This window comes from Ranitomeya imitator, chromosome 4, assembly GCF_032444005.1.
Source record: "Ranitomeya imitator isolate aRanImi1 chromosome 4, aRanImi1.pri, whole genome shotgun sequence".
In the NCBI taxonomy this organism is placed as follows: Eukaryota; Metazoa; Chordata; class Amphibia; order Anura; family Dendrobatidae; genus Ranitomeya; species Ranitomeya imitator.
In genome coordinates this window covers 184,460,089-184,473,411 of record NC_091285.1, presented here as the reverse complement: position 1 = coordinate 184,473,411, position 13,323 = coordinate 184,460,089, and positions in this window count along the sequence as shown.

The following is a 13,323-nucleotide window of genomic DNA, read 5'->3' as shown; positions in this document are numbered from 1 at the left end:
ATAGTAAGCCTATGGGGAGTGCATTATACTATATGCAGGCTTATGGGGAGTGCATTATACTACATTTAGGACAATCTGGTGCATTATACTATATGGAGGCTATCTAGGGGGCCATCATACAGTGGGGAGATTACAGTGAAGGGGCCATCCTACAGGGTGGGGATTACAGTGAAGGGGCCATCATATAGTGTTGAAGCCATCAAACAGTTTGGAGGCTACTAAAAGGTCAGTATCTGTGTGGGTGGTACTATACAGTGAGGGGCATTATACTGTGTATAGGAGAGCATCATACTGTGTATAGGAGAGCTGTACAGGGGGGGAAACTCGGGACATTATTAAATATAAAGTGGGCACTTATTGTTATAGGGAAACGGGTTACTGTTACTATCAAAGGGGCACACAGGGCATTTCTACTTTCTAGGGGGCAAAATATGGGCACTGTTTTCTAGGGCACTTGCATCTGGCATTACTGTATTATAGAGGGTTGCTTTAGAATTTAGAGGGCGCAGTGAACCACACAGCAGGTGCAGTAATAGGGTCACATACGGCAGCAGCGGCTCAGTATTGGGGTATCAGGGGCAGTAATAGGGACACATACGGCAGCAGCTCAGTATTGGGATATCAGCAGGATAAGAAGATTGTGTGAAGGTTGGGAATAGATGGTGATGGGCTGGAATATGAGAAGTGAAATGTGTCTTTCTTGTATTCTCTGCAGACGAGTCCTGGGTGGAAGAAGTTGTGTCGGTCTGGGTCAGATGGAAAAGACGGGAAAAATGAACGATTCCATCAGAAAGAACATCAGCGGTAAGTCATTATCTGTAACTGTGCTGTGATCTCTTATACAGTGGGGCAAAAAAGTATTTAGTCAGTCAGCAATAGTGCAAGTTCCACCACTTAAAAAGATGAGAGGCGTCTGTAATTTACATCATAGGTAGACCTCAACTATGGGAGACAAACTGAGAAAAAAAAATCCAGAAAATCACATTGTCTGTTTTTTTAACATTTTATTTGCATATTATAGTGGAAAATAAGTATTTGGTCAGAAACAAAATTTCATCTCAATACTTTGTAATATATCCTTTGTTGGCATGACAGAGGTCAAACGTTTTCTGTAAGTCTTCACAAGGTTGCCACACACTGTTGTTGGTATGTTGGCCCATTCCTCCATGTAGATCTCCTCTAGAGCAGTGATGTTTTTGGCTTTTCGCTTGGCAACACGGACTTTCAACTCCCTCCAAAGGTTTTCTACAGGGTTGAGATCTGGAGACTGGCTAGGCCACTCCAGGACCTTGAAATGCTTCTTACGAAGCCACTTCTTCGTTGCCCTGGCGGTGTGCTTTGGATCATTGTCATGTTGAAAGACCCAGCCACGTTTCATCTTCAATGCCCTTGCTGATGGAAGGAGGTTTGCACTCAAAATCTCACGATACATGGCCCCATTCATTCTTTCATGTACCCGGATCAGTCGTCCTGGCCCCTTTGCAGAGAAACAGCCCCAAAGCATGATGTTTCCACCACCATGCTTTACAGTAGGTATGGTGTTTGATGGATGCAACTCAGTATTATTTTTCCTCCAAACACGACAAGTTGTGTTTCTACCAAACAGTTCCAGTTTGGTTTCATCAGACCATAGGACATTCTCCCAAAACTCCTCTGGATCATCCAAATGCTCTCTAGCAAACTTCAGACGGGTCCGGACATGTACTGGCTTAAGCAGTGGGACACATCTGGCACTGCAGGATCTGAGTCCATGGTGGCGTAGTGTGTTACTTATGGTAGGCCTTGTTACATTGGTCCCAGCTCTCTGCAGTTCATTCACTAGGTCCCCCCGCGTGGTTCTGGGATTTTTGCTCACTGTTCTTGTGATCATTCTGACCCCACGGGGTGGGATTTTGCGTGCAACCCCAGATCGAGGGAGATTATCAGTGATCTTGTATGTCTTCCATTTTCTAATTATTGCTCCCACTGTTGATTTCTTCACTCCAAGCTGGTTGGCTATTGCAGATTCAGTCTTCCCAGCCTGGTGCAGGGCTACAATTTTGTTTCTGGTGTCCTTTGACAGCTCTTTGGTCTTCACCATAGTGGAGTTTGGAGTCAGACTGTTTGAGGGTGTGCACAGGTGTCTTTTTATACTGATAACAAGTTTAAACAGGTGCCATTACTACAGGTAATGAGTGGAGGAAAGAGGAGACTCTTAAAGAAGAAGTTACAGGTCTGTGAGAGCCAGAAATCTTGATTGTTTGTTTCTGACCAAATACTTATTTTCCACCATAATATGCAAAAAAAATGATAAAAAAACAGACAATGTGATTTTCTGGATTTTTTTTTTCTCAGTTTGTCTCCCATAGTTGAGGTCTACCTATGATGTAAATTACAGACGCCTCTCATCTTTTTAAGTGGTGGAACTTGCACTATTGCTGACTGACTAAATACTTTTTTGCCCCACTGTATGTTCTGTAGGATTGGTATCTACCACTGACCATATGGCGATAATATCCATGTTGGTCTTTATAAAGAGATTATCTTCTGTAACAGCGCAGTCATCTGCTGAGGTTCTCCTCCACTATTAGGGTGCATCACCCAGTTTTAATCAAGGTTACCTGGTTAGGGGCCCACTTAGAAGCTTCGCCCCTGAAGGAAAACCCTAGCTACGCCTTAAATAAGCTGGATCACAGTTATGGAATTGTTTTGGAATTTTTTGGAGGATAGATGTATTTTCCTTATTTTGTGCAGCAGTGATGCCATTAACCAGGGCCGCCATCAGGGCATTATGGCCGTGACTGGCGTATGGGGCCCGGTGGGCAGAGGGCCCCATCTCATCTACTCACCGGGCCCCTACCGGCAGCCGCAGGCTAATCGGGCCCTTAGCGCCGACGCTGCAGCTGTTTAAAGCTATTGATGTGCGGGCGCGGGCCTGCACGTCAATAGTTAACAGCCGCCAGCCATGCTGGCAGCTGACATCAGCCGCAGCGTGCGTGCATGTCGCCGGCGTCTGACATCATTGTCAGTCGCCGGCGAGTGCATGTTGCAGCTGCATGGAGACGGAGAACTTCACCTGCCGCAGGAGCACGGCCAGGTGAGAAGAACTTCTTTTTTTTTTTTATTGAGAAAGGCGATCCGGGGGGCCCAGGGCAGAACGCTGGAAACGGGCAAAACGCTGGACACAGGGGCAGAAAGCTGGACACAGAGGCAGAAAGCTGGACACGGGGGCAGAAAGCTGGACACAGGGGCAGAACACTTGACACAGGGGCAGAAAGCTGGACACAGGAGCAGAAAGCTGGACACAGGAGCAGGAAGCTGGACACAGGGGTAGAAAGCTGGACACAGGGGCAGAAAGCTGGACACAGGGGCAGAACACTGGACACAGGGGCAGAAAGCTGGACACAGGGGCAAAACGCTGGACACGGGGGCAGAAAGCTGGAAACAGGGGCAGAACGCTGGACACAGGGGCAGAACGCTGGACACAGGGGCAGAAAGCTGGACACAGGGGCAGAAAGCTGGACACGGGCAGAACGCTGGACACAGGGGCAGAACGCTGGACACGGGCAGAATGCTGGACACAGGGGCAGAAAGCTGGACACGGGGGCAGAAAGCTGGACACGGGGGCAGAAAGCTGGACACGGGGGTAGAATGCTGGACACGGGCAGAAAGCTGGACACTGGGGCAGAATGATGGACACGGGCAGAAAGCTGGACACAGGGGCAAAAAGCTGGACATGGGCAGAAAGCTGGACACAGGGGCAGAAAGCTGTACACGGGCAGAAAGCTGGACACGGGCAGAAAGCTGGACACAGGGGCAGAAAGCTGGACACGGGGCAGAAAGCTTGACACAGGGGCAGAAACCTGTACACAGGGGCAGAATGCTGGACACAGGGGCAGAATGCTGGACACAGGGGTAGAATGCTTGACACAGGGCAGAATGGAGATACGGGGCATGATTGGAGACACAGGGGGAAGGATGAAAGACATGGCGGCACGACTGGAGACAGATGGGGCAGGATTGGAAACAGATGGGGCAGAAAGGAGACATAGGGGGCATGATTGCAGACATGGGAGCATGATTGGAGATACAGGCATGATTGGAGACACGGGGCAGGATTGGAGACAGATGGGGCAGGATCATGGGGCAGGATGGATACGATGGAGACAGAGGGGGCAGGATGGGGAGATCATATGGGCAGAATGGATACTCATGAGGGCAGGATGGGAGAACATATGGCTGACGCCAGGAATGAGACACACGGGGGCTAGGATGGCGAATATTACCATAGGGGCTAATTAAGGGATATTATTATTGCAGTGATGTATTTATTTTATTTTTTGAGTATACTGTTTTAAATGGAGGCGGTCCTGTTACTGTGTAGAGTGATACTATGTCGCCTTCTTCATGTAGTGTAATGTAGGGGCTGGGAAAATTAAGTAATGTGTTCTACAAGCGGAACTCGAGATAACTGTGTTATTTCCTGCAGAGACGAGTCCTGGCTGGATAAAGTGATGGCGGTCTGTGCTGGATGAAAGATGAAGGACTTCACCTAGAGACGTCACTGGTGAGTCAGTGTTACCTATACACTGACACTATAGACTGTATACTATATACAGAGGTCCTGTGTACAATGTCACTAGTGATCACTGTATTACCTATACATTATATACAGAGCACCTGTGTATAATGTCACCGGTGATCACTGTATTACCTGTACACAGACACTGCTTACTAATTACAGATCTCCTGTGTATAATGGCACTGATGGTGATAGCACTGTGGTTTTTTTTTATTACTGATCAGTATTGTAGTATTCAGTCACTATGTGGTGGTAATATGTGGTCTGGTCATGATGCGGTGGTATTTGTTCCTTGTATTTGATATTATTCGATCACTGTGGTGGTAATATGTCATCTGGTCATAGTGCTGTGGTATTTGTTCCTTGTATGTGGTATTATAAGTCATTTTAAAAATTGAAAAATAAATAAAAATATACCTAAATTGTATTGCATATTTTAACAGATATTTAATAGGTTACAGCAGAGTAGGGCCGGGCCAAAAGTGTCTACCATGTTATGGTGGCGGCTTAAAAAATCTTTTGGCCAAAACAAAAGCTGCCGGCTATATGTGTGATCTGGTGATGGGAACTGTCAATGTGTGATAGGTGAGAAGTAGAAATTTTCCAAGAGAGAACAGTGGGACTGTGGACAGTTCGAGGGGTGGAGCCTGGAGGCAGGGCTGGGGTGGAGCCTGGGCGGAGTCTCAAGAAGGCCCCGAAAATTTTGCCAGTATGGGGCCCCAAAATTTCTAGTGGCAGCCCCACCATTAACGTGCTCACATACTCGTACTTTAAGATGACAAGTAGTGAGACGAACATAATTTTTTGGGCAAGGACATACAGCAGAGTGTACCACTGCTTTTCGTTCACAGTTGATGTAATGGTTTATAATAAAGTTCTTAGATCCCGTGGAGTCACTGAATGTACTAATTCTGTCAATGTTGAGGCAGGCATCACAATGTCCACATGGAGAACATTCTTTTTTGTTGTTGAATCTGAGTTAAAAAGGTTTTTGGTTCATTATGATAGTGGCTTCTAACTAGCATATCTCGAATGTTTTTTTGAACGGCGGAAAGTAATGCCCAGTTCATTAGGAAGATATTTGGCTAGTGTCTCATCTGCTAGGAGAATAGGCCATGCTTTCTGTAGAGAATTTCTTATTCTTTGATTCTGAGCATGATAGTTGGTAATGATGAACCGAACTTGGGTTATTACGGCTGGTTTGTGGGATGAATACAAAAGGTCATTTCGTTGAGAGTGTTTTGCTCTATTATAAGCTCTTTTGATACTGCAATATTTTAAGTTGATTGGCTTGTATCTCAAAATCTGTATCAGTCGAGCAAAGACGCCTGAGTCTAAGAAAGTGGCCCACTGGAATAGATCGAATTAAGGACACCGGGTGAGAGGAAGATGCATGAAGAAGTGCGTTCGTTGATGTTGACTTCCTAAAAATGTCAGTTTGGGGGATTCTATTAACCCCTTCCCGACCTTTGACGCCACGTAGGCATCATGAAAGTCGGTGCCAATCCGACCTGTGACGCCTATGTGGCGTCATGGAAAAATCGCGTCCCTGCAGATCGGGTGAAAGCGTTAACTCCAATTTCACCCGATCTGCAGGGACAGGGGGAGTGGTAGTTTAGCCCAGGGGGGGTGTATTCACCCCCCGTAGCTACGATCGCTCTGATTGGCTGTTGAAAGTGAAACTGCCAATCAGAGCGATTTGTAATATTTCACCTATTAAAACTGGTGAAATATTACAATCCAGCCATGGCCGATGCTGCAACATCATCGGCCATGGCTGGAAACACTAAGGTTAGAATAGGGCTAGGGCTAGGGCTAGGGCTAGGGCTAGGGTTATGGTTAGGGTTAGGGTTTCGATATGTGCACATGTATTCTGGTCCTCTGCGGATTTTTCCGCAGCAGATTTGATAAATCCGCAGTGCTAAACCGCTGCGTATTTATGGCGGATTTACCGCGGTTTTTCTGCGCATTTCACTGCGGGTTTACAACTGCGGTTTTCTATTGGAGCAGTTGTAAAACCGCTGCGGAATCCGCAGAAAGAAGTGACATACTGCGGAATGTAAACCGCTGCGTTTCCGTGCAGTTTTTCTGCAGCATGTGTACAGTGATTTTTGTTTCCCATAGGTTTACATTGAACTGTAAACTTATGGGAAACTGCTGCGGATCCGCAGCGTTTTCCGCAGCGTGTGCACATACCTTTAGAATTAGGCTATGTGCACATGGTGCGTATTTGGCTGCGGATCCGCAGCGGATTGGCCGCTGCAGATTCGCAGCAGTGTTCCATCAGGTTTACAGTACCATGTAAACCTATGGAAAACCAAATCTGCTGTGCCCATGGTGCGGAAAATACAGCGCGGAAACGCTGCGTTGTATTGTCCGCAGCATGTCAATTCTTTGTGCGGATTCCCCAGCGTTTTACACCTGTTCCTCAATAGGAATCCGCAGGTGAAATCCGCACAAAAACACTGGAAATCCGCGGTAAATCCGCAGGTAAAATGCAGTGCCTTTTACCCGCGGATTTTTCAAAAATGATGCTGAAAAATCTCACACGAATCCGCAACGTGGGCACATAGCCTTAGGGTTAGAGTTGGAATTAGGGTTGTGGTTAGGGTTGTGATTAGGGTTATGGCTACAGTTGGGATAAGGGTTAGGGGTGTGTTGGGGTTAGAGTTGGAGGTAGAATTGAGGGGTTTCCACTGTTTAGGCACATCAGGGGTCTCCAAACGCAACATGGCGCCAGCATTGATTCCAGCCAATCTGATATTCAAAAAGTCAAATGGTGCTCCCTCACTTCCGAGCCCCGACGTGCACCCAAACAGTGGTTTACCCCTACAGATGGGGTACCAGCATACTCAGGACAAACTGTGAAACAATTATTGGGGTCCAATTTCTCCTGTTACCCTTGTGAAAATAAAAAATTGCTTGCTAAAACATCATTTTTGAGGAAAGAAAAATGATTTTTTATTTTCACGGCTCTGCGTTGTAAACGTCTGTGAAGCACTTGGGGGTTCAAAGTTCTCACCACATAACTAGATAAGTTCCTTGGGGGGTCTAGTTTCTAAAATGGGGTCATTTGTGGGGGGTTTCTACTGTTTAGGCACACCAGGGGCTCTGCAAACGCAACGTGACGCCCGCAGACCATTCCATCAAAGTCTGCATTTCAAAAGTCACTACTTCCCTTCTGAGCCCCGACATGTGCCCAAACAGTGGTTTACCCCCACACATGGGGTATCAGCATACTCAGGAGAAACTGGACAACAACTTTTGGGGTCCAATTTCTCCTGTAACCCTTGGGAAAATAAAAAATTCTGGGCTAAATAATTATTTTTGAGGAAAGAAAACGTATTTATTATTTTCACGGCTCTGCATTATAAACTTCTGTGAAGCACTTGGGGGTTTAAAGTGCTCAACAAAAATCTAGATAAGTTCCTTTCGGGGTCTAGTTTCCAAAATGGGGTCACTTGTGGGGGGTTTCTACTGATTAGCTACATCAGGGGCTCTGCAAACGCAACGTGACGCCCGCAGAGCATTCCATCAAAGTCTGCATTTTAAAACGTCACTACTTCACTTCCGAGCCCCGGCATGTGCCCAAACAGTAGTTTACCCCCACATATGGGGTATTACCTTACTCAGGAGAAACTGAACAACAACTTTTGGGGCAAATTTCTCCTCTTACCCTTGGGAAAATTAAAAAATTCTGGGCTAAATAATTATTTTTGAGGAAAGAAAACGTATTTATTATTTTCACGGCTCTGCGTTATAAACTTCTGTGAAGCACTTGGGGGTTCAAAGTGCTCACCACACATCTAGATAAGTTCCTTTCGGGGTCTAGTTTCCAAAATAGGGTCAATTATGGGGGGTTTCTACTGTTTAGCCACATCAGGGTCTCTGCAAACGCAATGTGATGCCCGCAGAGCTTTCCATCAAAGTCTGCATTTCAAAACGTCACTACTTCAATTCCGAGCCCCGACATGTGCCCAAACAGTGGTTTACCCCCACATATGGGGTATCAGCGTACTCAGGAGAAACTGGACAACAACTTTTGGGGTCAAATTTCTCCTGTTACCCTTGGGAAAGTAAAAAATTGCAGGCTAAAAGATCATTTTTGAGAAAATCATTTTTTTTTTTTTCATGGCTCTGCGTTATAAACTTCTGTGAAGCACTTGGGGGTTCAAAGTCCTCACTACACATCTAGATTAGTTCCTTTGGGGGTCTAGTTTCCAAAATGAGGTAATTTGTGGGGGATCTCCAAACGTGACATGGTGTCCACTAATGATTGGAGCTAATTTTCCATTTAAAAAGCCAAATGGCATGCCTTCCCTTCCGAGCCCTGCCGTGCGCCCAAACAGTGGTTTACCCCCACATATGGGGTATCAGCGTACTCAGGACAAACTGGACAACAACATTTAGGGTCCAATTTCTCCTATTATCCTTGGCAAAATAGGAAATTCCAGGCTAAAAAATCATTTTTGAGGAAAGAAAAATTATTTTTTATTTTCATGGCTCTGCGTTATAAACTTCTGTGAAGCACCTGGGGGTTTAAAGTGCTCAATATGCATCTAGATAAGTTTCTTGGGGGGGTCTACTTTCCAAAATGGGGTCACTTGTGGGGGAGCTCCAATGTTTAGGCACACTGGCTCTCCAAACGCGACATGGTGTCCGCTAACAATTGGAGCTAATTTTCCATTCAAAAAGTCAAATGGCGCGCCTTCCCTTCCGAGCCCTGCCGTGTGCCCAAACAGTGGTTTACCCCCACATGTGAGGTATCGGCGTACTCTGGAGAAATTGCCCAACAAATGTTAGGATCCATTTTATCCTATTGCCCATGTGAAAATTAAAAAATTGAGGCGAAAATAAATTTTTTGTGAAAAAAAAGTACTTTTTCATTTTTACAGATCAATTTGTGAAGCACCTGAGGGTTTAAAGTGCTCACTAGGCATCTAGATAAGTTCCTTTGGGGGTCTAGTTTCCAAAAGGGGGTCACTTGTGGGGGAGCTCCAATGTTTAGGCACACAGGGGCTCTCCAAACGCGACATGGTGTCCGCTAACGATGGAGATAATTTTTCTTTCAAAAAGTCAAATGGCGCTCATTCCCTTCTGAGCCTTACCATGTGCCCAAACAGTGGTTTACCCACACATGTGAGGTATCGGTGTACTCAGGAGAAATTACCCAACAAATTTTAGGATCCATTTTATCCTGTTGCCCATGTGAAAATGAAAAAATTGAGGCTAAAAGAATTTTTTTGTGAAAAAAAGTACTTTTTCATTTTTACGGATCAATTTGTGAAGCACCTGGGGGTTCTAAGTGCTCACTATGCATCTAGATAAGTTCCTTGGGGTGTCTAGTTTCCAAAATGGGGTCACTTGTGGGGGAGCTCCAATTTTTAGGCACACGGGGGCTCTCCAAACGTGACATGGTGTCTGCTAAAGAGTGGAGCCAATTTTTCATTCAAAAAGTCAAATGGCGCTCCTTCCCTTCCAAGCCCTGCCGTGCGCCCAAACAGTGGTTTTCCCCCACATATGAGGTATCGGCGTACTCAGGACAAATTGGACAACAACTTTCGTGTTTCAGTTTCTCCTTTTACCATTGGGAAAATAAAAAAATTGTTGCTAAAAGATAATTTTTGTGACTAAAAAGTTAAATGTTCATTTTTTCCTTCCATGTTGCTTCTGCTGCTGTGAAGCACCTGAAGGGTTAATAAACTTCTTGAATGTGGTTTTGAGCACCTTGAGGGGTGCATTTTTTAGAATGGTGTCACTTTTGGGTATTTTTAGCCATATAGACCCCTCAAACTGACTTCAAATGTGAGGTGGTCCCTAATAAAAATGGTTTTGTAAATTTCGTTGTAAAAATGAGAAATCGCTGGTCAAATTTTAACCCTTATAACTTCCTAGCAAAAAAAAATTTTGTTTCCAAAATTGTGCTGATGTAAAGTATACATGTGTGAAATGTTATTTATTAACTATTTTGTGTCACATAACTCTCTGGTTTAACAGAATAAAAATTCAAAATGTGAAAATTGCGAAATTTCAAAATTTTCGCCAAATTTCCGTTTTTATCACAAATAAACGCAGAATTTATTGACCTAAATTTACCACTAACATGAAGCCCAATATGTCACGAAAAAACAGTCTCAGAACCGCTAGGATCCGTTGAAGCGTTCCTGAGTTATTACCTCATATAGGGACACTGGTCAGAATTGCAAAAAACGGCCAGGTCATTAACCCCTTCATGATCTTGGGATTTTTCGTTTTTCCGTGTTCGTTTTCACTCCCCTCCTTCCCAGAGCCATAACTTTTTTATTTTTCCGTCAATTTGGCCATGTGAGGGCTTATTTTTTGCGGGACGAGTTGTACTTTTGAACGACATCATTGGTTTTAGCATGTCGTGTACTAGAAAACGGGAAAAAAATTCCAAGTGCGGTGAAATTGCAAAAAAAAGTGCAATCCCACACTTGTTTTTTGTTTGGCTTTTTTGCTAGGTTCACTAAATGCTAAAACTGACCTGCCATTATGATTCTCCAGGTCATTACGAGTTCATAGACACCTAACATGAATAGGTTATTTTTTATCTAAGTGGGGAAAAAAATTCCAAACTTTGCTAAAAAAAAAAAAAAAAAATTGCGCCATTTTCCGATACTCGTAGCGTCTCCATTTTTCGTGATCTGGGGTCGGTTGATTGCTTATTTTTTGCGTGCCGAGCTGGCGTTTTTAATGATAGCATTTTGGTGCAGATACGTTCTTTTGATCGCCCGTTATTGCATTTTAATGCAATGTCGCGGCGACCTAAAAAACGTAATTCTGGCGTTTAGAATTTTTTTCTCGCTACGCCGTTTAGCGATCAGGTTAATGCTTTTTTTTATTTGATAGATCGGGCGATTCTGAGCGTGGCGATACCAAATATGTGTAGATTTTTTTTTATTGATTTATTTTGATTGGGGCGAAAGGGGGGTGATTTAAACTTTTATATTTTTTTTATTTTTTTCACATTTTTTTTAACTTTTTTTTTTTACTTTTGCCATGCTTCAATAGCCTCCATGGGAGGCTAGAAGCAGGCACAACCCGATCGCCTCTGCTACATAGCAGTGATCTGCTGATCGCTGCTATGTAGCAGAAATGGAGGTGCCGACCACAGGGTGGTGCTCACAGCCACCGGTGATCAGTAACCATAGAGGTCTCTAGGACCTCTAAGGTTACCATCCTGACGCATCGCCGACCCCCGATCATGTGACGGGGGTCGGCGATGACGTCATTTCCGGCCGCCCGGCTGGAAGCGGTAGTTAAATGCCGCTGTCTGCGTTTGACAGCGGCATTTAACTAGTTAATAGGTGCGGGCAGATCACAATTCTGCCCGCGCCTATTACGGGCACATGTCAGCTGTTCAAAACAGCTGACATGTCCCGGCTTTGATGCGGGCTCACCGCGGAGCCCTGCATCAAAGCAGGGGATCTGACCTCGGACATACTATCCCGTCCGAGGTCAGATAGGGGTTAAGGTCAAAATAGGCTGGGTCATGAAGGGGTTAAGATCAAATTTATAGTCACATCCAAGAATTGGTATGTCAAATGTATGTTTAAGTTATTTTCATTTAGATGGGACATAAACCAGTAAAGCCTAAGCAGACAACTGTAAGCGGATATTAATAGGCTGGGAAAGTCCATGATTATTGTGCTCTTAACAGCATAATAAGACCATCTCACAGCTGTCTGTTTTCCCTTAGCTGGTTATTAAAAACAGGGGGGACTCCACACCATTTTTTCCTTTAATTTTATATTTATTTTGCTATATACAATGTAGTGCAGTGGTGTCCACACTGGGCAGTAATGAGTCAGTGACCCAGGAACCCTGGAAAGTTCAAAGCAAACATGTTTAATGTCCAAAAGATCACAAAAAACGAAAAGCACACAGTAACCTTCGGATCTCAGCTGGGGCGTCAAAACAGTCCGTAACTGAGACCTGTTGCCATGGGTGACTGCATCACCGTGTTATGCTGAGGGGTGCCAGGTGTGCATTTCTCTTGGCTCGATGTTACCTCCCACAAGCCAGCTGTTGCAGAGCCGCCTGCTCTGCTGCTTGCAAAACAAACACTGACACACCCAAACCCTTCACTGCAGGGTTTTTAAATGGAATCCCTGGCCATGGGCCACTAGTAAGACCTAGCTTGGAGGGAGCGAACTGTCCCATTACCATTCTGTAGTTTCCTTCAAAAATAAAAGCTTATTCCGGGTTTTCTTAAATCTGCCTTGGACAAATCACTTGTCCAAGACCATACTTACTTTTGTTTTACTCTGCAAACACAGCTATGCCTGTGACTGCAATGCACTCCAGTTGCCTCAATTTGTTTCTGTGCGCATCCTGGGGGCTACTTATTGCCCCTCACATATAATACCTGTCACTGCCTCACAACATGCACAGTAAAATACAAATGCACGGCACCTATCTATCTATCTATCTATCTATCTATCTATCTATCTATCTTATATTCTCTCTTTGCACATCTAACACCTAAATATCTGTCATTTCTATTTTGCCTTCTATTTTAATATGTGTCACACTGATGTTGCACATGGAAGGCACACAGATGCCAGACACATGGTTAGAAATTTTAAAAAACTGACCGTCACTGTTATGATCTGGTGGCCTAGGAGCAGCATGTGACGTACTCTGGAGAAGGTGGTACCTGTACTGACCGCAGACCCTGAACTTATCACCGCAACTAGAAGTAGCCGTGGGATGTACCTAACGCTCCCTACACACCTCGA